This window comes from Microtus oregoni, unplaced genomic scaffold (assembly GCF_018167655.1).
Source record: "Microtus oregoni isolate MIOR12 unplaced genomic scaffold, Mior012 000027F_ref0000203, whole genome shotgun sequence".
Classification (NCBI taxonomy): Eukaryota; Metazoa; Chordata; class Mammalia; order Rodentia; family Cricetidae; genus Microtus; species Microtus oregoni.
The window spans coordinates 11,154,594-11,177,393 of NW_024543086.1; the positions used below are offsets into that span (position 1 = coordinate 11,154,594).

Below are 22,800 nucleotides of genomic sequence, written 5' to 3' on the forward strand. Positions count from 1 at the left end.
GTCCAACGCCTCCTCCATCCAGGTCTAGGAAGGGGTGCATCCAAACAGACTAGGCTCCCAAAAACCCAGTACATGCAGTAGAATCAAAATCCATATGGGAGCTCACCAAGGTCAGCTGAATGAATATGAGATCAAACCGGACTCTCTGAATGTGGCTGACAATGAGGGTGGACTGAGAAGCCAATGATAATGGCACTGGATAAGGTACTTTCTTAAGAAACCCAGTCAGCACTGGATGCTCGCTGTGTGTACTCAAGGTGACATCATCAGTAGAACAAGGCTGCCTACCTGCTGGTGCTATAGCATGCAAATACTGAGAAGTTTAAACCAGAAAAGTACATGTTACAAAGTGTAGTTGAATGATAGCTAGACAAGACAGCGCCTAGAAAGCCACATTGCTGAGACAACAGAAGTAATCCAAGTGAGAGGTCCAGGTGCTCAAAATTCAACCTTCAGACATCCGAGGCAATTCCCATATTGTATCTTCATGGAACATTCTAGATTGTTCAATGTCTCTACTTATTTACCATGTGACAAACTCTAGTGTAAACATAAGGTTAGACGGAGCAGTTGCACTGAATGAAACAGTCTGGAGAGGTTAATTGGTCAAGGATTAGCAACGCAACTTCTAATTGGACCAACACTTATGCATCATAGACAAAAGATCGGAAGTTTGTTAGCCTAAAGGTGGTTTCAGCTCATGAGACGGACAGCAATGTCTCTCGTGTAAAGCACTGAATTGTTGAGTCAAGAAGCTTCTGCCCTATCCCCTGTAGCTTTTCTGTTGATCCATTCCCCACCCTCCACCCCCAGCTAATGCAGTTTTCAAAGGGTGTGTTTGTCCTATTGACAAAAGTTTGCGAGCTTATCTTCCTATCAGGGACTATATTTATGACCTATTTATAGAGCTATTGAAAAGCTAACTTGAGACTTTTTCTCTTAGCACATCCGGTTGTATGATCAGGGAGAAAAGGAAAAGAAATTGCAAAAGGCAAACTTTTGTTTGGATTCAAATGTCATCTTTGCCTGTGCCACGTTTATTTTGATTTCTTCTCTGAGAAGGAGTGTGAACTTTCCAGGAAAACCCAACCTCTCTCCGGGAAGAGCCAAGACAAATGATTTATTTTAAAGGTGTGATTTTCCTTGAGGCTGTAATCTTATCATTTGAAATAAATGGTGTGTTGAGGAAAAAATAATTTCAAAAAATTCCCATCTGCCTGGGAGTGTATAGTTCTTTACTAAGACTTCAACCTGAATCAGAGAGTAAACCATGGGGCTGGTGTGCACCTGACCCTCTTCCCCTATGAAAGTCCTTATGTTACCCATCATGGAAACTCTATTACATCGTCCATGGGGCTGATCTGCAGTCACTTAGAGAAGGTCATCAAGCTTAGATTTCCATGAAAATATTTGCATGGAGTGATACTTTCTTAGATTGGTGCACACGGGGAATTATGACGTTATTAGGTAGCTTTCTCCTCTCCTATGAAGAAAGGTCTTCTGCCTTAGGGTACCTTGCCTCTCAAAATTAGTGGGGTTTGTTGTTTTTATTCAACACAGTCAGCTATACCCACCAAGTAACTGAATTCTCTAATTTTAGTCCATGTTCTTTGCATGTGGCAGACCAAGTATAATCATTTCATTTCCTGAATCCACTAAGACCTGAATAAATTCTTTTACTTACCTCATATTAGGAGATGCATATAACCCTTTGCTGCCTTCTCTTTGGGCTTTTGAATTTGAGTGGCTAGCCAGTGTTTTCTGTGGTTATGCTATTATTGTTTTGTAGCATAACCAACTGGCAGGTAAAACCCATTTGCTTCTCTCATTGGTCATACAATATCAAGCTTGTCTAAAAATGATATTTTGCTTTTTTGCCCAACTTTGCCACTTCGTTCACACTTATAAACTCTGTCATTCATGGGTGCTGAGCAAACAGAGAACAAGGGAGGTAGCGAATGCCTGGAAGGAGCAGGGAGCTAAGGTTTATTGGCACCTTGGACTCTCTCAATCCTGCAACTTCCCTTCTCCCTCTGAACTTTTACTATTAATGAGATTCGGGATTTTAAAAGCGGTTGAAATGCTAATGCCATATTGGAAGACAAATTTACATTTCATTCCCAACACTGTAATTTAATAAAACTTTCATGGTGTTACGGGTACTTAATTATGCTTGAAGCACAGGTGGAGTTAAACATTGTTCCACCTGGAGGAGTGCCTCTTAAAGGGATCCTTGGTCCTTTGAAAGAGCACTATCTCCTACAATATTCCAAGTGTGCAGTAACTAAAATATTCCAAGGTAAACAATGAATTGCTTTCATTATATTTTCCTCCTCATAGAGAGAATGATGTTTAATTAAAGTTGACTTAATTCCTAGGTTTCTAGATCACCACCAGCATCAAAAATATTTCTTCCTTACTACCCAGCTATGTTGATGTTGTTATAATATAAACTGAGAACATAAAGCTTATATTGTAAGCCAACACATGAGTTTTCTGACATTTTATTCTGGAGTAAATATTTTCTTCTTATGCAACTCATGGAAATGAAGTTCATAATCATTTTTTGTAACTTCTTATATCCAGTCAAAGTCTTATTCATTGATAATCTCAACGCTCAGTTTATTATCTTTCATCAGAATTCCTCAATGCCTCCTCCATCTAAAATGCCCACTGAAGGACCATGGAAATAATTCAGTGTAAGTAAGAGCACTTGCAAGACTGGGCAGTGGTGGCGCACGCCTTTAATCCTAGCACTCGAGAGGCAGAGGCTGGTGGAGGGCTGTGAGTTCGAGGCCAGCAAGAGCACTTGCTATACAAACATTAGGACCTGAGTTCAGATCCCCAGCACCCATTTAAGAAACGAGGCATGGGCACATGTGCCTGAAATCTCGGCATTGTATGGCAGAGAGAGGCAAGTAGTGGAAGCTTCTTGGCTGGCCAGCCTACCAAAACACCAAGCTTCAGGTCCAATGAATAATACCATCTCAAAGAAGTAAGGAGAGCGGTAGAGCCAGACTCCGCATGCATACGCGCACACATGTAGGAGCATACAACACACACACACACACACACACACACACACACACACGCGCGCGTTTGAAAAACGAATCAGTCCACTGCAGTTTTTCAGGTTGTGTTCTGCACATGTTATTTTGCACACTTGACATCTCAGTCCAGTTCAACCCTCTCACCAAGCCCCTCACTTCATTACCCCTGCCTCAGACTGTTCCTTTCCGCGTGATTCTCTGTTTTCTCCTGTTTCTCTCCAGTGAGTTTGTCGGGGTTCAGGATTGACATCATGTTACCTTTGACCAAGATGGAGACAGGTTCGCCAGCGTTCGCGGCTTCTGTGATGGTCTTCATTTGGATTTATGACACAGATATATGGCCTGATGATAAATTAGCTATTGATTTTCTAATAGCTTCATGCTAAGGAGTTCACAGGCCACTTGTGGCAGTGTTGTCGTGGCGTCCTCTGCAGACTCAGAGCCCCACATGCGTTTGGGTGTTTGCGGCAGGAAGAAATAGGTTGACATTTTAGAGCAGGTGTTTCGGCGTGCTGATTGCATGGGCCACCCCCTGGCTCCTGAATCCATTTAATTTGGTGCTTCCATTTAACCTGGTTTAATCCCTCATCCATTATGTGTAAAGAACCGGGCAGTGCCTATTCACGAACACTTCCTCCACAAGTCATTCCTGTTGGGTTAGAATTACCAATTTTTCCAACCATTGAACACAGCATGCTCTTTGCTTATCTTGCATGCTAAAGCCTCATTGCTTTAAATGTTTGTGTAACCAATCATTGATAGTCTCAGGCCTTCATTTTAAGTCAGTTATATTTTTCTTCAATAAAAGTAATCACGTAGAGTGGCTTGAGCACTCGTTAGACTGTAATGGATCCTACTCGTTCACTCGTTCATGGATTTACAGCTATCATGCTAGTCTTTAAATCTGGAACAATCTCACTTGATCCTTGAACTGATCTGTAAATACTTCCGGGGGCGGGGGAGTGCACCTGTTTGTGTGGGTGGCTTCCTTTTACACAACACTTCAAGCATGTGAGACAGGGGTTCTGTTGCTGAACTGTCCCCAACACAGACCCTTTTCTTGTGATTGCTCTGGTTTATGTTATCAGGATAATGTGGACTCCTTAAGCAAGCCAAGAGGCATGCCATCTGCATTTATTTTCCTAAAGAGATTGTGGAGAGAAGGCATGTTTTTTTCCCCTAAATGATTGGTAGAATTCACCAGTGAACCGGTCCACAGTTAGTCATTTAATCTCTTAAATGGATGCAGGCCAGTTCAAATTGTTTCTTTCTTTTCCTTGTGAGTTTTGATAAATTGTCTTTAGTAGAAATGGAACATTTCATCTAGGTAATCAGACTTTCCAGCTTTTGTGTGTCTGTAGTTTTTGTCTTTTTAACTTTGTATCATGAGCTACTTGATCTATAGTGATGTCCCTTTTTTCCTTTCTCATATTAGCGATTTGCATGCAATCTTTTCCTTCATTATTAAGGCCACAGGCTAATTGATTTTTGTGACTTTTTTCAAGGAAACGATTTTATTTTGCTGAGGATAACCATTTCATTTGCAACTTCCCATCCTTCCTTTTTCCTGCTAATTTTGAATTTGTTTGTCCTTCTTTCGGTTTTCCTACAGCAATAGATTGGGTGTGTAGCTCTCATCTTTTCTAGCATATACAGCCAGTGCTATAAATTTCACTCTATGAACACATTGTGATAAATCCCATAAACTTTAACATTGTAGAATTTTCTGTCAACTTTCTATTATTGATTTTCAGTTTAATACTTCTATCCAATGTGACTTGATTATGTGATTTCTATTGTTTTAAATTTGTTCAAGTATATTTCAAGGTCAAGAATGTAGCCTGTCATAGAGAACATTGTAGCAGGACTTGTAAAAAAAAAATGTATAACCCACTCTCATTGGATGAAGCAGTTTGTTAACACCATTCAAATCAGTTCATGGGTGTGCTATTGAACTCAACCATGCTTTCACTAACTTCCCCCAACTGCTTCTCCACTTCTGGTGCAATCTAATAATATCCATCTTTTAACCGGTGTATTTAGACCTTTGACTTAGGATAACTACTGATGAGTTGGGGGACCATCCCCAATGCTGTTTTACATATTTGTCTTCACTCTCTTTACCTTTTGAAATTTTACCAGAACATTTTATATTTCTTTGATCTCCTTTGTTATATGACAATTATACTTTCTTTTCTAGTTGCTGCCCTGAACAGAAAACATATATTTACAATTAACCCAAGTTCACTTTCAAATAACATTGTTCTGTATACATCTTATGAAAAAATGAAAACAAAAAATACCCCAGTATTTAAATGTAAATATGCTTGCGCGTACCAATATATACATCTCGGTATAATTGAGTGGATGCTTTACTCTGCATAATTGCTCTGTGTTAGACCAATTAAGAATAAAAGGTACACTGTTGTATTTTAGCCTTTTATATTCCTATTCTGATGCATCCTCTCCTTATATAACTTGGCTTCTGACCTATGTCAGCTTACTTGTCTCTGCTGAATTTATAGTAGACTTTCTTACTAGTCAGTTCCTGGAAAGGGAGGACCATAAATTTTGCTCATCTGATGAACTCTTCATTTCTCTTTGACTTTGATGGATAATTTCACAGGACGTAGAATTCTAGGTTTGTGGATTTATCTTTCACAAAGCTTTGTATTTTAATCTCCTGCAATCTTGCTTAGAAGGCATGCTGGTTAGTTCATTGCCAATTTGACAAAATGTAAGGTCATTTGGGAAGAAGGAACTTCAATATATGAAATGCCTCCATTAGATTGTTCTGTAGGTGAGTTTTTAGGGCATTTTCTTGATTGATGATTGATGAAGGAAGGCCCAATTCTCTGTCAGCAGTGTCAAGTCCTGTACAGGTGACCTGGGCAATATAAGAAAGCCCGTTGAGCATCCTTGAGAAAGCAAGTCAGTAAGCAGCATCACTTCATGGTCTCTGGTTCAGTTCCTGCCTCCAGATTTCTGCCTGAGTCCCTACTTTATTTTCCTTCAGCCCAGAAGTAAGCTTTAAACTTACGTAAGTTATCCCTTTCCTCCCCAAGTTGCTATTTGGTCCTGCAGTTTTATAATAGAAATAATAATAGAATAATAATAATAGAAATAATAATAATAATAGAAACAACAATAATAGAAATAACAATAATAGAAAGCAAGGTAGGACACATGAAGTCTCAAAAACAAGTCGACTGTAACTCTTACCTTGGGACTCTATGTATATAACTAAAAAAAAAAACCTCTGGCTTTTGTTCAGTATTATTTATTCATTTAAAAAGTTTTTGATACTGAGGAATGATCCTAGGACTTTCACATGTGAGATCATGCTTTACTGAACTACACCACAACTCCTGAGTTTTTTAATTAATCACTTTTTGTCCTGATATTTGAGTGTGGTATGTCCATATCTAAGCTTCAATCATTTTTATTTGTTTCCATTCATTCTAATTGTTGTTCCCTAAGCTTCCCAGTGGCTTGGTGCTTAGGATTGATTCAGGACAATTCTTGATCACAATGTCTTCAGATAATCTCAAGTCCTTCTTGCAGACACACCACATGTGTTAAATATTTACTATTAACTGCACAGGTCTTAATTTCTATTCCAATTAAGGGTCAGGTTCTCTTCTTCTCAGTGTCATTCTTCATTTCTGATACATTATATTAGACCTCTCTTACAATTTTACATTTACATTCTTCTTAGCTTATATTATCCAACTAATTTTCAAGCATCTACTTTTCCTATCAGTTCCTTAAACTTTTGGTCACCATGTTTAAAAATCCTAGCCTGATCATTCTAACATGTTCCAACTATTATTGTACTTTGTATTTTTGTGGTTAAAAGGCCAGTATGACATTCTGGCTAAACAAAACTGATGTAACTGGCCTTTTACGATTGTAGTAGGGAGTGGGAGAAAAGTTAGTCTTGTCTGCTTGGACTCAAACGTGACCTTGCTTCTTGGGGATGCTTTCCTGCCAGACTGGAGGGGACTGACCTTAGGGCTCCTCCTTCCCCCCCACCACCCGTGTGAAAGCCTAGTGGGAGCTGGAGTGGCTGATTCTCTACCCACAGGAGGACCCTCTTCTGATAAACTCTCTGCAGGTGAGACTTTGGATGAATGGTTTCTCCTGAGGGCAGATCTTGTCAACAACAGATTGGTGTGGTATGTTTCGAACTGTTTCTCTCCTCCAGTCCCCTGGCAGAAGGCTAGGGAGGTTTGCTTCGTTAAGAATTGGCAGGATTTCTGGAATGAAACTCACAAACATGTGGACGATCCCACTTGGGTCCTCCTGAAGTTGTTAAGGCTCGGAGCGTTCACACTGGGCCAGTGGTTCATCTTCTACCCCTCAAGGATTCTAACCCCAGTACCCTGTCTCAGAGCTTTCTGCTCCACTAAGTCGGAATATTCGGTATTTACCCATCTTTAAATTGTTTAGGGAGAGTGTTTTGCCTCCTGGTCTCACACCTCTCATGTATAAAAAGTTGGTGCTTTTTTCAGCTGACTCCACCTTTCATTTCTTGTTCTGAAAGAGAAGTGGCTTCTGGATTCTGTCTATGGAAGACCAGAAAAGGAGCAACCATCTGAACAGTCGGTGACGCCTGTGGTTGCTTGTGTACCTTTCTCCAAACAGATCCTTAAAGCAGCAGCAGCATTGTTTTTATTCTGTTTCCTCAATTTCACAAGATTTACCTGAAAATTCTTAAGAGAATGAGAATAAATAAAGATTACACTAATACTTTGGTCTTTTTCGGAGAGGTATGTGGATGTCTTGACACAGAAAACATGGCGAAATATGGAGCCAAGACACTTCTGCGGTTTGCATCTTAAGATGTAATCTGTTTGAGGACCTGAAAACATAATAATAGAGTAGTGTATATAAAAGAAATCTTACAAATAATCCATGAATCTTACAAATGGCCAGTTGTTTAACCTGTTCATCCTGAAAGTCAGCATGCAGAAGAGTTGACCAGAAGCACAAATGATGACCTTTTAAAGCTATAGTAATTAAAATTCATTAACACAAACAAATATTTAAAGAGCTATTGGCACTGACACTTAAAACCATGTAATTTTACAGACCACAACTTGGGCTGAGGCAATGAGGAAGATGTTTTATCTGCTCAAAAGATAGAGGAGAACTTCTGCCTAAACCCTACTATGTTATTTGAACCCAGCCGCAGACTAAATAGAATTGTTAGGTAATTCTCTTGCCCTAAGGGCATTGTGAGAATTTCACTAGCACACAAAGGGTATGTATTGTGAGCTGAAAAATTTGCAAGCTTCCGAATATGACAGTCAAGAATATCAAGGTTAGAATCTGTCATTATTAGTGAAACACAAATACTACAAAACCTAGTGTACCTCATTTAAACAAAATAATAGCAAAAAATAAGGGTATAAGATTGACAAGCATAATAATGTCCCCTTGCTCCTATTTATATCATCATGAGACCATGGTACTTAGTGCTATACTGGACTGTGCTTAACAATTCCCATGTTGACTGTTTTCGCTACTTCAGGGAAGTAATAAAAAGCATGCTTCATAGTAAATAGTATGAACATTGTGCACATATATAAACATGCATACGTATGTAGATCATGCCCTGGAGGACTTCAGAGTTGGAATTAACAACAGTCACATGTGAGATTTGATAAGATGTCTTTTATGCAAGTATTCAACAAAGGTTACATATAATTGAAGTGTTGAAATTATTTTTTTCATTTTTTCATAAACTAACAGAATATTTATGCATAAAAATGTATTTATTTGACAATTTTCTCAAGGAATTCATCTTTTCAAGGTGTTGTGGAAATATCTAAAAACACATACTAAATATTTTATTATAAGTATTTTGATCATTTTTTAGAGTTAAAATTCTTTTACTACCTTGACTGGAGAATTAGTCCTCATCCACTCCCTCCAATAGAAAAAAAAAATCCATGTAAGCATAGAATGTCGTGAAAAAAATAAGAGTCATAGTGTATATTTAAAACTTCTGTTAGTTATAATCAACATTAAAAGAAACATGAAATTTATGAAAAATATATTTTATTGAAATAAAAAATGAATATGCTAATCTCAACATGCCAATAGAGAAATGATTAGTAAGAGATGCCTTAGCCAAATCCTGTTTTTTCTGGGAGAGAAGGTTATTTTGTTTCCATTTTCTACTTCTTTAGTACCCCCTAATGTACGGTAGTGTGTGTGTGTATGTGTGTTACCAAGTGTTCATAGAAATGACTGGCTTGGTTGCATTCAAACTGAGAACAGAGTCCGTACCCGTGTAGCATCCTGATTCATGCTCAGCTACCAACAATCTGAAGTCAGGCCTTTGACCAGTTGGTGAATACTTACAACTGAAATAGTTTAACAGACAGAATTTATTTGGCCTCCTCTTTTCAGTAGAAGCATTCAGTGGGTAATGTCTGAGCACTGGTGAAACAGTTTTAAGTGGGTGTGGGACACACAAAGAAGCAGTGGGAATACCCACGGCAGTGTTATCTCATTGAAGCGATTGATTATCACATCCCCAGAAACGACAAACAGTAATAAAAGTGAGAGGAAAGAATAAACTCTATTGTTTCAAAAGGATTCGCTGTCTTTCTGGCAGCAGGTGACTTTGCACACTTCCTACTGGGGAAGCTAATGCAAACGGAATTTTGTGTTAAATGTGTTTACTTTTGCACCAAAAAAACTAGTACCACAGCCAGTGTGTTTCAATTAAAAAGAACCCTGAAGCAAAACTGTTTTCCAGTCAGGGGTAGAAGCAGTGTATCATTATCTCCTAGGCACAGCAGTGGAGATAATGAACAGTTAAGAAGACTGGACAATGGAAGGTGAAGTAGGACTTGTCATGAGAGTGTCAATAGAATCCCAGCTCACTTCCCATTAGTAGATGCTACCAAATTGCAGGGCTGTGCAGAACAACTAGAGAAAAGATTGAAATAAAAGTGGCTTCATGGCACTCCACATTTTTAAGCCTGATTTAATATTTGCCACTGTTACCCAAGCCTTAAAGCAGGGATTTCGAGGTTTAATTCTAATTCTGTTGAGTGGGTTCGCTGGGTTTCTCTACTGTTACCTTGACCTTGAAACAAATTCTTCTAGCATTTCCCTACCTGCTTTGGTGATATTTTGTTATCATTATTATTATCATCATTATTCTTTGATATAGAATGTAAGACTTGAGGAAGATTTGGATTTCTCTCCTTTTTAAGAGATGATGAAGACATTTTTATAAATTCCAGGATTGTTAACAGTAGATTGGGTTTAGATAAAATGAATTACTCTTGAACTAAGCTGAGCTGCAAGGTTCCCAGTAGATAAAACCTGGACAGCAGTGTGGCCAAAAGGAAACAGAAAACAAATGGTGGTTTTGAAATGAGAACCTTGCTGTAATACAGACCAAATGTCCTTCATCTCAAAAGCTTGGGGTCACAAGTATTATAGTTGGTGGTCTTTTTCTTCATCCCATTTTTGAAATGTTTACTTACACAGGAGATAATTTGAGAATGAAACAACTCTAAACACAAGGTTTATTTATTCACTCTCCATATATACCTTGTACAGAAGCCTAAATGTTATTTTTGAACCATTTTGCTAACTGCATATTGGGAAGTTACAAAGTTGTAAAATTCCCCACTTTTGGTGTCAGGTTGCTGAGAAGCATTCTGACTTGGGAACATTTTGGATTTCAGAATACAGATAGATGTATGTCCAGTATGAATGACTTTTGATTCATTAATTTATTTTCAATATGTCAGTGATTTTTTTCTTGATCCTCAAAGCAAAGGAACATGAGAGGCAAGAGCTCAGGTCAGGTGGGTAGAGAGGCAAGAGATTAAGGTTTTGTTGTGGTTGCTTTTTTGTCAATGAATAGCGTAGTTTCACAAATCAGGCATGGAATAAAAACAGAATCATCATGACAGAATGGTGGATGCAGAACTCTGTTCATTGGTGGTCTCTCTATAAAGAAAATGCTTCCAGTCATGGAAGAAGACGACAAAGGAAAAAGATCTGAATGGAAATGAGTGTTAACAGGACAGCCATTATGGCTTCCTTAATGCTAAATTTCAACCTTCTCTTCGGAAGGTCTCTGACAGCCATTTTTAGGCATAGAAGTTGGGAAGGTTTGTTGTTGACCCACAGCTTTCTCACTTCCCAAAGCGAGGAATGCCAGCTGGCAGAAATAGCCAAAATTCCTAGAAAGTATTTTTCAAGTCCAGTTCACTCTCTTTAGGTCTTTCAATGTAACAACACTGGGTATCTCACGTATCCTCTTAGAGTCACACGCTAACTCTCTGAATACAAACCAGGTCTTGCTTATTTCCTGTAAACCACATATCTATTGTCAGGCAGTAAGTGTGTTGTTGTTTTTTTTTTTTGGCATTTTTTTTAAATTAATTTATTTATTTATTAAAGATTTCTGTCTCTTCCCCGCCACCGACCCACATTGGAGCACAGTAAGTGTGTTTTTCGAGCATTTCAGGCAATTAAAAAAGAATTATAAGGAAGGCTAACTCCCCAAACCATGCTGCTAAGTTGTGGTTTTATGAGCAGTGCCCAGAGTTGTCAAATTGAAATTTTAAATTTGGTCTCAGCATTAAAATATATAGACTTCACTCTTGATCCAAGCCTGAAATTGTTGAATTCCCTTCTGAATCTTATCAATACTCGTGGTCTTGCAGCAAGATGGGTCAGGAAGAGGCATAGATTCTTCTTCTTCTTCTTCTTCTTCTTCTTCTTCTTCTTCTTCTTCTTCTTCTTCTTCCCTTTCCTTTTTTCCTTTTCCCCTTCCCCTCCTACTCCTTCCTTCTCTTTCTCATCCTCCTTCTTCTTTTTGCTCATGACCTCCTTGACTTTGTTTAGTTGTTTACTAATTATTATATTAATTTATTAGATTTAGACCCAGCAACAACAATTATTCTTACTGTGTTTTAGCATGTAAGAGATCAAAATTAAGGTATATTTTGTTCCTCAATCTCAAAATTCAGAAGCTGATTGTGCCATGAAAGTGCCTTCTTTTTTTTTTTGAGATATGCTAATGTCTGCTTTGTCTGGGCTAGTCTCCTCTCTGAAAATGAATCAACTCTGATAATAGCCATCTAGTTATACACATTGAAACATATTTAAAAGCTTATGTGTTCATACACTGAAAGCTTTGCATACTTAGAATTGTAGATTAGAATTCAACTTTTTCTCCCTATTAAATGCCAGCCGGGCAAGTTGCATTAATGACCGTGGTTATGTTTGAATGTAAATGGGGACATCTGGCGAAATCAGGAGATCAAACGTTGGGAGTCTGCATGATGGCTCTCTTCTGTTTGTCACCCAGCAGGTGTAATGGATGGCGGGCACGTGGACTCTGTGCCCAAGTTAATGTACGGACCTAACCTATGGAGGGGAGAAGTTTCCTCCTCAGCTTTGAAGGATCACAGTTCAGGATACATGGGAGGTGGGGCAAGAGAGAGCAGGGCAGGGCAGGTAGAGTGAATACTTCCCAAAGGCACCTGTCCTTTTGCGGAGAAAAAAAAAAATCCCCGTTTTCTAGCCTACAGGCATTTTCCTTGTCCCATTTCAACAAACTTCCACAGCCCAATTTGTTATTCAAAAATTTATGGAAAATGTATGTTAAAGTGAAAAGGGTACATTGTGCAGAAAAGGGAAGCAGCTTGTAAGCATATCATTATGCACGAGCCGTGGGGCCCGCAGATGGCTCTTCTACTCGAAGCTGAGAGTCGTGCCAAAAGCTGAACTCTAAATACATTTAAATCACATATCTTTACTTAAAAATGGAGTATTTTGGAAGGAAAAGCAGATGATATTTAAGTACACAAGTGGTATTCTTTTGTTCCTCATATAATAGAGCCCTTTACAAAAGTCGTTGCCTTCTGAGTGTGCAGTAAGCCTTTGATTCCTTGAATTCCCCAGCGGATTTAGTCTCAGTGCGGGGCTCATTCCTAATAGGATTAGCCATTGAGGTAGCACCTTGCTGGAGAAAAGCTCTCAAGTATCCTTGCCGGGATTGAAAATTAGGGGATTTGCTGTGATTACTATGTTCAATGCTAAAAGCAAACCTTTGTTTTGCACATTAGAAATAGTAACAAAAAATTATCGTGACATATGGGCTTCTTATTTTAATTGAAAATAAATTTAGTTCTTAGACTGTGCCAATCTGTTAATTAATTAGAGGAAGGGTAGCAAAAGGGATGAAGGCATTTGTTTGCTGCTTAATATAATGATTTTTCTGGAAATATTTTTTTTTAATGTAAGCAGGCTGCGTTCTTGTTTCAAGCGTGGTTATATTTACTCTGAATGGAGAATTTATATTTTGAAGGGTACAGTTCACATTGGTGAGATGAACACAGTAAATAGTCAGGTCGATTTTTTGTTTCTTCCTTTGAACAAAATTCACATGGCTTCTTCCAGCACCTTACATCAAGAGAATTTTAAGTCTGAAATTAATTTTGAATAGCGCCTCCTAATTTTTATTGATGCCATTAATTCTGACAGCAATGCGATTAAAATATGCACTTGTTTGTATTTAAAAAACTTAAAACATAACCTTTTATTTTAATATTCTAACAGCTTGATCAGCTTAATGCTTACAGCTTTAGAAAGCGTGAGAGCATAATTATATCTATATGGCATTTGGTATATGGGCTTTTTAGTTTTCAAAATACTGCAAGCACATGGGTATTTTTTCCTCATTTCTCAATCCCCTCCTCCACCCTCTTTTCCTGAAATTTTTCACATAAATGCCTTCCAATTCTAATAGTCTGTTTTGAGTCGGTGGGCATGATGGAGAGAGACGTGTGTAGTATGCATGTATATATGCACACGCATGGGTAGGAGGGAAGTGAGTAGGGAGAAATTAGTTATATTTTAAAGAGACACCATTTCATGTTCACCCCTGTTGGCTGCAAAATACAGGAATGGCTAAAGATGTGTTGATAAGTTAAATCTCCTGGGAGTCTCTGTTCGTGTGCAGATGGGAATCACTTACGGTTATTAGTAAATTGTTCATTGCAAAGTGAGTGCTGATAAAACCAGTATACATGCTTCAGAAGTCTGTGTGCAAGAAGTAGACAGTGCCAATGATCCTATAAGGTTTTTTTAGTGTAGAAAGTTCTATAATTCTTCTTGTGAAATTTATCATACAATAGCCCTTATCGCTGTCTGCTTAGAAAATGAATTATTTGGAAACTGAAGGCATCACACTTATTTGGTATACTTCTTTCTTCCTTTGGTTTTTAATTCTCTTAGCATTCTATTGGATGTTGAGGTGAGTCTATACTTTAGGGTCCTGCTCTTGCTGCCATGCTTTCAGCCAGACCAGTAGTTTGCAGGCACACCATTTCAGGCAGCCTACTAACTTTGTCCCTTTCCTGACCCTCTCGCATTACCCTTTATAGGTGGTAGGAATTTATACTCTGCAGGGATGTATGGAGAAATTTCATCCCCATAATAGTGAGTCGTTATGAGGAACAGCTAGAAACTCCTTTCAGGATAAAGTGGGTGATATTTCACTACGTTGTCTATCCGGGAACATAGTTTAAATATCATTAGTATATTATCTTAAAGAACACAGGTATAGGCAGAAGATGCCATACACAAGGGCCAACCTCTTCATGTGATTAAACGTTATGCATTGTCTAGTTGCCCATCTCTCCTCATTAAAAAATTAATCAAAATAGTTAATTAATACATCTCTGAATTATAAAATTTAAACCTCATTTTTACTAGTCTCTCAAGAACAAGTGAGATGTTCCAGAATGTTCTGATATAAATTATCTTTTGGCAAATTAGTTTCTGGGGTTTTTTTTCTGTTAATGATTTCAAATTTGCTGAAAATAGTCCACCTGCATCTTTCAAAGTCAAAGAAATAATAACAAAAGATTCAGAGTTTCTGGTGAGGCCTACATGTGTCTGCGTATATCAACTTATACTTTAAAAATGTGGTTTGTATCCTTAACTTATTCAGCGAACAAAAACAGACCTTATATGATCAAGTAGTCATCTAATTGCACTTTAGACCTCCATGTGCATGCTATTTTATATACTTTAGCAAAAACAAATGAATCTCCACTCTCCGTGAATTAATTATAATTAGCAACTGATTTAATGTTTTCTTTTGCATTCTTTTTCTATGTATCCCCGTGAAACTAACATTATTCCAGGCATGCAGTACACAATTATTAGTTCAAGTTGAAGCAATTCTGTATAAAATTGGCCTCATATTTATTCATTCAGAAAATGAGCAGGGAGAGAGTGCATATTTTATACAACTCCAGTAATTTCAGTATCAGATAACCCTTAAGCAAAATAAGATTTGACCCTTTCAGAATTGCTTAATGAATTGGTATTACACAGAATATCTTTTTAAACTTCTGTAGAATTTTTTTCCCTTTCCCTGAAGCCTTTGAACATAAGCTTTGGATCACAGACCCTGCATTTAAATGTTGAAAATACGATTGTGTTTTGATTGCTTTTGGTCCCTGTTTATGATAGAAGCCATGCATTCTAAGAAAAAGTATGCCAGCACTTGACAGATCATTGCGGATGCCTCTATGTGAGAGAGTGAGTTAAATTAATTGAAATGCCGTCTTATGGAACAAAAACAACTCCAATATTTCATATAGCAGGGATGCATTTTCTTCAGCCAGAAGTGGGTTTGCAGGGAGTAAACCTTGTCATTCTGAGAATCTAGTTAACGTTGTCTTCAAGCATACCTTGCCACTCGCCCAGAACTTCTTTGCAATGTTGGTCAGAGCCATCAAAATGAGATTATGTTCATTAACCCCTCGCATGGGCACAATAGTTCTCTAATGCCTTTGTCACAAACTCAGAGGTCCAACAGACACAGAAGACACTGTGGGGGCTTCTGAATGATTCGAAAGCTATTCTCTAGGTTCCCTTCTCCTAAGATAAAGCTCAGCTAGCTTGGGGAACATGAATACATTGCAAATAGCATTTGCAGAGATGCCACAGACTTGTTCTACTGTACCAAATTGGCCAGCAGGAGCTAATAACAAGTGAGATCTTCACACGGTGACAAGTGCAATAGCAGGCTTTGCACTGCATATTGGCCACACTTTCATCATGATTAAGGCAGTGAAATTCACTGAACACTTACTTGTAGTAGAAAGGAAAAAAAAAAATCTTTTTTTTTTTTTTTTGTACTGTTGGTGTTTAGTAGTTTCACCATTGGGACTGACTTCTGATGGGTCTTTCTGATGGCTGTCATTTGCCAGTCACATTTCAGGAGTTTGTTTAAAGCATCGGAGGCAGTCCTTAAACAGCGTGAGAATCTGGCTATCAACATGCAGGTTTCATGAATATACAGCTATGGTCTTTATTCACCACTAGTTCGAGGGAGGACTGACGCATAGGAATATAATGCAAATCATATGTTGTGTTGGGAATTTTTTTGTCAGGGTACATTACAAAGAGTGAGAAGGGAACTGCTAAAGCTTCGTCTTAATATGTTTTATCCCATCGAAAATTACCATACTGTATCTCGTCAATGTGCAATAAAGCAAAAATGTAATTGACATATTTATGCTAAATGTGTGAAATTAGGTATGCATCGCAATGCATGCAAGGATAGAGTGGTCACATGTTTAGTATTCCATAGCCATGCATTGTTAAAGGTTACGCACATGCTGTATGTTGGATAGTATGGAACTGGGATGCTTGCAGATCTAAGTACCACTCACGTGTTTGCCAAATAAATGAGCGAAATTCAACATTTGACAAGATTCAACCTATCTAGACTAATTTTCAGTGCTAAAAAAATTATTTCAGATTGAGTCCAAATACCTCACTATAAAATTCTCATGTAACTATGGGTTTGCTTTTGTTTTGATTTCTTTTCAACTTAGGATACTTGTTTTTGAATAAGGTTGCAGCTGCCAAGTAGTTACATGGATAATATAGGGCAAAATGGTCTGAGTACATTACAAGATTCGTTCATTGGTACTTTGTGTTTCATTTTTCTCTACGGTGTGGAATGAAAGTCATGTGCTCATATTTTTATGTCTGTGAAATCTTTATTTTTATTCATTAGAAAGAAGCCAATTAATTTGCATCCACTAATCTCCCATTCCTCACATTGTAATACCATTCTCTTTATATCTAAAGGGAAAATTGTTAATACTTCCTTTAAGCCTATAAACTTAATTTCCATTAAGGGAACTGGTAGTTTGAATGAAGATAACAATATCTTGCAAGTTTTATTCCTATTGTTTGGCTTTTTTTATAGGCTTGTCTTTATCACTTCCATTTGTGGCATTCATGTAAAATATGTAGCCTGGTACTTTCTTAGTTTTTATTTTTTTGTTTCTCTAATTTATATGTTTAATGGTAGAAAAATCGATAAAGTGTTGCAAATCAAGACATGCTCAAATTATTCCCCTAAAGCCAAAAATGTTTAATTATTTCAAATTGCTTGTTTTATAAGAATTTCAAATGGGATATTTCAGTTTTTAAATTTTCCTACAAATATTAAATAAGAAGTTGAAATAATTTGATCGACTCTGAAATGGCACTAGATTGACTGATCAACCAGAAAATACATTTCTCTTTGAGGAAAGGTTTCCAAATAGTTATTAACGGTTGACATGGCCCTGTGTATGCCCTGTTTTGTTTGTACTGCTGCATTTATGATGACAAGTGTATAACCAAGTGCTCAGGAAACTCAAGCAGCGGCCAACACTGGCTGGAATGTTTCTTACTGGATTTACTTTCTCCTTACTGTTCTGAACCACTTATGCTTTCTATGATGCTAGAAAAGAATATTTAAGAGTAACTTTGAAAATCCAGAGCTTAGATCACATTATAGTCTCATAACCTCCTGTGGAAGAGATAGAACGTAAATTTAATTTTGTTATCACTTAATTTATAGTGTGTTTAGTATCAGTTCACATATGGGTTTCAGATGATACTTTTTTTTATCTTGGTTTCTCTTTGTGTCTCTTCCTCCCTCCTTTCCTCCCTTTTGGCTTCCCTCCTTTCTCCTTTCCTCCCTCCCTCTAATTGCTTTCCAAGTCAATCCATTCCTATAATATCCCAGGCTAGACCACAGATCAGCAAGTAGATACATTCAAGCTTCTGGTTCTCCTGCCCTAGCCTCCCAAGTTCTTGGATGATAGACCCACCTGGCTTTATCTGCATATCTTAGTGTTGATGGAAACCTAGTGCATAAAACATCCAAGGACCATACTATCTCAGCGCATGTGCTGTCGTTACTAAACATTTGATTAGTACCGTACAATGTTCAAAAAACCTTTTTTAAAGATATATTTTTAGTTGCAATATGTCATCCAATAAAATACAGTGTAATTTTCGACAGTGCAGAAACTAGTACATTCTTATATAATTGTATTTCATGAATCTAAGCAAGTAATAACGATAGTTGGCATTTATGGTATGTCTGTCTGTCATGTCACAGTAAACCTGTTATTTAGATGCTGTTATGATTTATTTTTATCTTACCCAAAGGATTATACCTGATTTAGGGACACCTACGTGTTATGTATTTTTGGATGGTTTTTCAGCCCAAAGGATTGAGCTGTTGACTGGAGCTACAATCATTATAGTGAGCTGCGTAGACTGTGTGAAGTGATCAGGGCCAGCCTTGTCTCCCATTCCAGAAGATGACGATTCAAGAGCAGGACAGTAGATTTCTCTCTTCCCTAAAACTGACTTGTCTGCAGTGTTTTTGTTTCACATTTGTCCCCCTCAGAGACACAATCCTGTTAGCTCAGGCTAGACTCCACTCACCACCGTATGCCTCCAGAGCTCAGCTGGGATTACAGTGTTAACCGCCATCTCTGGGGATTCTAAACTCTACCTAAAACCAATGTAGGGCCCAACGACAGCTCCCGGGTGAGGGTGAGAAAGTTATCCATATCTTCAAAGATAGTGAGTGGGAAGAGAAATATCCCCGTATGCTTCTACCTACGAAGTGAATGATTCTAGTATTTTTAACTATGAAGAATTTTCTTCTAAGCAGAAGCGGTTGAGATAGTTCTTTGCGATGTAGCCAAGGCTGGTCTCAACTCATGATGGTCCTGCCTCAGCCTCCAGCATGCTGGAATTACAGGTATGCACCACCGGGTCTGGTTCACTGCCAATTTTTCAGGCTGTCCCATATTGACTCCTCTTGAAAGAATTCTTGCGATTTTATTTTGTAATAAAGTTGTTAAAAACTGTGGCTCTCAATAGCATTAAAAAACTAATATTCAGGAGAGATTAAAGGATCAGAACGGTGCAAGTGAGTAAACAGGCGTGCTTATAAGGACACCTAATTATTGCAAGATAGGAAGGATATAATGAAGCGCTAAAGTTGTGTGCTACAAAGACAGTAAAGGCTACGGAGGGCCTACGGAGAGAACCAAAGTACCATATTGTTACGCTGGGCAGAAATGGCCTACTTGAATTTTGAAAAAAAAATCAAACAAAATTAAAACAAGGGAAATTCACACAAGGTTTTTAATTCTCTCTAGCCATTGCACATTGTCTTTTAAAGGCACATAGCATGTATTAGATGTTTCTGTCTTTATGGATTCCTTATTCTTACATCCCAAATGTACTGACATTTGGATGATAGTTTAGTAAGGAAGGCAGGAATGGTGGTTAATCCTTCTTTCTGTTTATCATGAAGTCTAAGACAATTTTTTCTTTCAGTACTAGTCAATTTTATGTGTTGAATATTTTGGTTCCATAATAACGGCGAAAACTGAGGCTCAGCATATCCCTAGAATTTGACACTTAGTGGCTATTCTCAATAAAAGGTACAGAGGAGGCCGGACATAGGTGGTGCAAACCTTTAATTCCTGAACTCGGGAGACAGAGGCAGGTGGATCTCTGTGAGTTCGAGGCCAGTGTGGTCTACAGAGCAAGTGCCAGGACAAGCTCCAAAGCTCCAGTCTTAAAAAATAAAAAAAAGAAAGAAAAGAAAGAAAAAGAAAAAAAAGAGAAAAAAAGAGGCACAGAGGAAAGTCAGCTGGAAGTTTTCCTCCCCTATTCTTCACTGTAATTAGAGAGTGATCTTTCTGAAAGATCAGTGCACCAGCGCCCCAAATTTTACTCTAGGTTTCTACAACTGTTTGAGGAGGAGCCAAAACATTTCAAAACTGTCAGAGAGAAGGTAGCCATTAATCTGAAAGTGCAGTTTGACCCCGTGAGGAGTGTCTAGGAAGGTGACATCCAGTGGACAGGGAATAGACTTAAGATATATTCTACCAAAGGGGCAGAAACCAGATCTTTAGGAGTTTATCTCCTTACCTTCTACCTATTCATGCTGAACGAGGACGACCATATTCTGCTGAATGTGGATCCATACATTGCATGTGCAAGATGAGTTGATTGATGAGAGCTGGAGAATTAGGGCTATTGAGTTTCGTTATTGTTTCCACTGTTTTCTTTAATTTAACCCCTTTTTGTCTAATACCCCCACTACTCCCTTTGTGGATTTAAAATATCAGCTATGGAGACTCTTAAAGACGACAGCTTGGAGAAGGGGGAGCAGGGAGGGGATGAGAGAGAAGTAAAGAGGTGGGAAATATGATTATATACATTAAATGCATGAGTGAAAACATCTCAACGAAACCCACTATTTTGTACAACTAACATACAGTTATATGAAAAGAGAAAATCACCTATGACTTCCTTACTGAGAAAGTACTCTGATGGAGGAGGAAGAGACCTAGTGATTCATACCTGTCTTAGTGTGGGCCAGCTGGACTAGCTCAATATGCAGTCCCCTTGCCTTTTTTGGAGTGGGATATTTACACTCCTTTTCTGAGAAAATCATTCATTAGATGAGTCGCAAATCTCTGTTGATGAAATTGCAGATGCGTCGCCTTTCAGTGGTGGCAATGACAAAAGCGATGACAGCTGACATGCATTGAAGGACGAATGCGTGCCAGGCTCAGAACTAAGTGCCATGATGGCGTTTTCAAATTTCATCTCCCTGACAATTGCGATGAGCGAGGCATCTCTATGCCTCTGGTTTTCGTTGAAGAGAGCTTGGGTTGTCTTCCCAGGACAACTTTGATTTGTTCCCTGTGATCTTGTGATAGGCTCCACCACATGCGCATGCTAGCGGGAATGGTTTTAACTAGCAAATATGGGAATTTGCAAGTAAAATAATATACAAGATGCATTGTATGAACAAAGTGTTAGTTAAGTTCTAAGATGAAGTAAATCACTTGTCAACATGAAGAATGCATCCAAGTCTATCTTTTGTTAGAAATATGCATCTCAGCTCTTCTCCAGTGACAGCGTTTCTAAGTTTTCATCATGAACAGCCTCATCATGAAAAGTACCATTGTACTGTTACGTAGTCATTTTATACAACACAATAAATAGTGAATGTGCTGGTTAATGTTTGTAAAGTTGAAGCAAGCTAGGGTCATGTGAAAAGAGAGAAATTCAAACAAGAATCTATGTCCATCTCTGTGGCTTATAGACATGTCTATGGTGATTTTCTCAATTAATGATTGATATGGAAGGGCTCAGCCCACTATGGGTGCTGTCATAGCCTGAGCAGATGTTCCTGGAATGTATAAAAAAGCAAATTGAGCAAGCCACGGGGAGTGAAGCAATAAGCAGCATTCCTTCCTGGCCTCTGCATCAACACCTGCCTCTGAGTTCCTGCCTTGAGTGTCTCTCTGGATGTCCCTCAAGAATTGACTGTGAACAGGATATGTAATCAAATAAGCCATTTCCTCACGCATTGCTTTTGATCACGTTTATCATAGCAGTAGAAAGCAAACAAGGACAGTGACCCTCATCAAAGCAACTGAACTGATTCTTAGATTTTCTATATTTTTAAGTTTCTCTGCTGAAAAAGATCCCAAGAGTTAACTTCATTCATCTAGTGTCCAGTTTCAAGTTCTCCACATTTTAGATATTTGCCATTTGCTCTCCTGACTAATTGTGGACTAGTTTGAATCTTACCTACTTTCTCTTTTTATTTTAACAGTTGCATCTGCTCTTTACTGCCTAAGCCCTCTGGAACTCACTCTGTTTCTTGGCTTTGCTGGTGAGTGCGCCTGGAAAATTAGCTGAATTGTACATCAGACATCAACCCACTTGGTAAGTGAGATCACAGCTACAGTTTTTTCTTCTGCTTTGGACTGTGCTTGCTCTGTTGGCCAAAATGTTTTCATACTGGTCTCAGGAGAGAGGTTAGCCATAGCTGCAGAAGAAACCAGATGTTTTCCTCTTTGTTTGTTTGTTTTATTATTGTTGTTTTGTTGGTTTTTACATTTATTTTCTTCTTCGCCCTATGGACAAAGTTATTTGTGCTGATATTTTTCTCTCCCATGAACCTGCTATTATTTTTTTCCCCACTCATTTAAAGGACTTTACAGTTACCTTACCTGCAATGTCTAATTTCTACCTGAATGGATTGCCTTTGGCCAACTCCTGCTCCATATTCTACCGTACACTTTGTCCTGTACTCATTTATTTGACATGTGAACATGGGAATGCAGGGGAACGGTTGTGACTAGTTGGACAACATAACTTCATTTTGTAGAGCAGAATGACTTTTGGATGAAAAAGCTTGGCTCCCTCGTTTCGTTTAATGTGAATCTACACAGGCTTTATACAGCAAGCCAAAAGGAATTCATTGCGTTTCCTTAGGTTCCTAATTAAATCCTCTGTTCTTTTATTGCCCTGAACTGTCATTCTCAATATGTTGTTCTATATCATCTTGCTC

General features: G+C 38.2%; 1 protein-coding gene across 10 annotated transcripts in view; it reads left to right on the forward strand.

The window, feature by feature from the left end:
- Tenm2 (teneurin transmembrane protein 2) overlaps positions 1 to 22,800 on the forward strand; it is a 1,249,250-nt gene that overhangs the window by 67,555 nt on the left and 1,158,895 nt on the right. For all 10 annotated transcript variants that reach the window (XM_041675940.1, XM_041675943.1, XM_041675944.1 and 7 more), the window contains exon 2: positions 22,060 to 22,172. The gene's annotated coding sequence lies outside the window, so the exon portion shown is untranslated. The remainder of the gene's footprint in view (positions 1 to 22,059; positions 22,173 to 22,800) is intronic.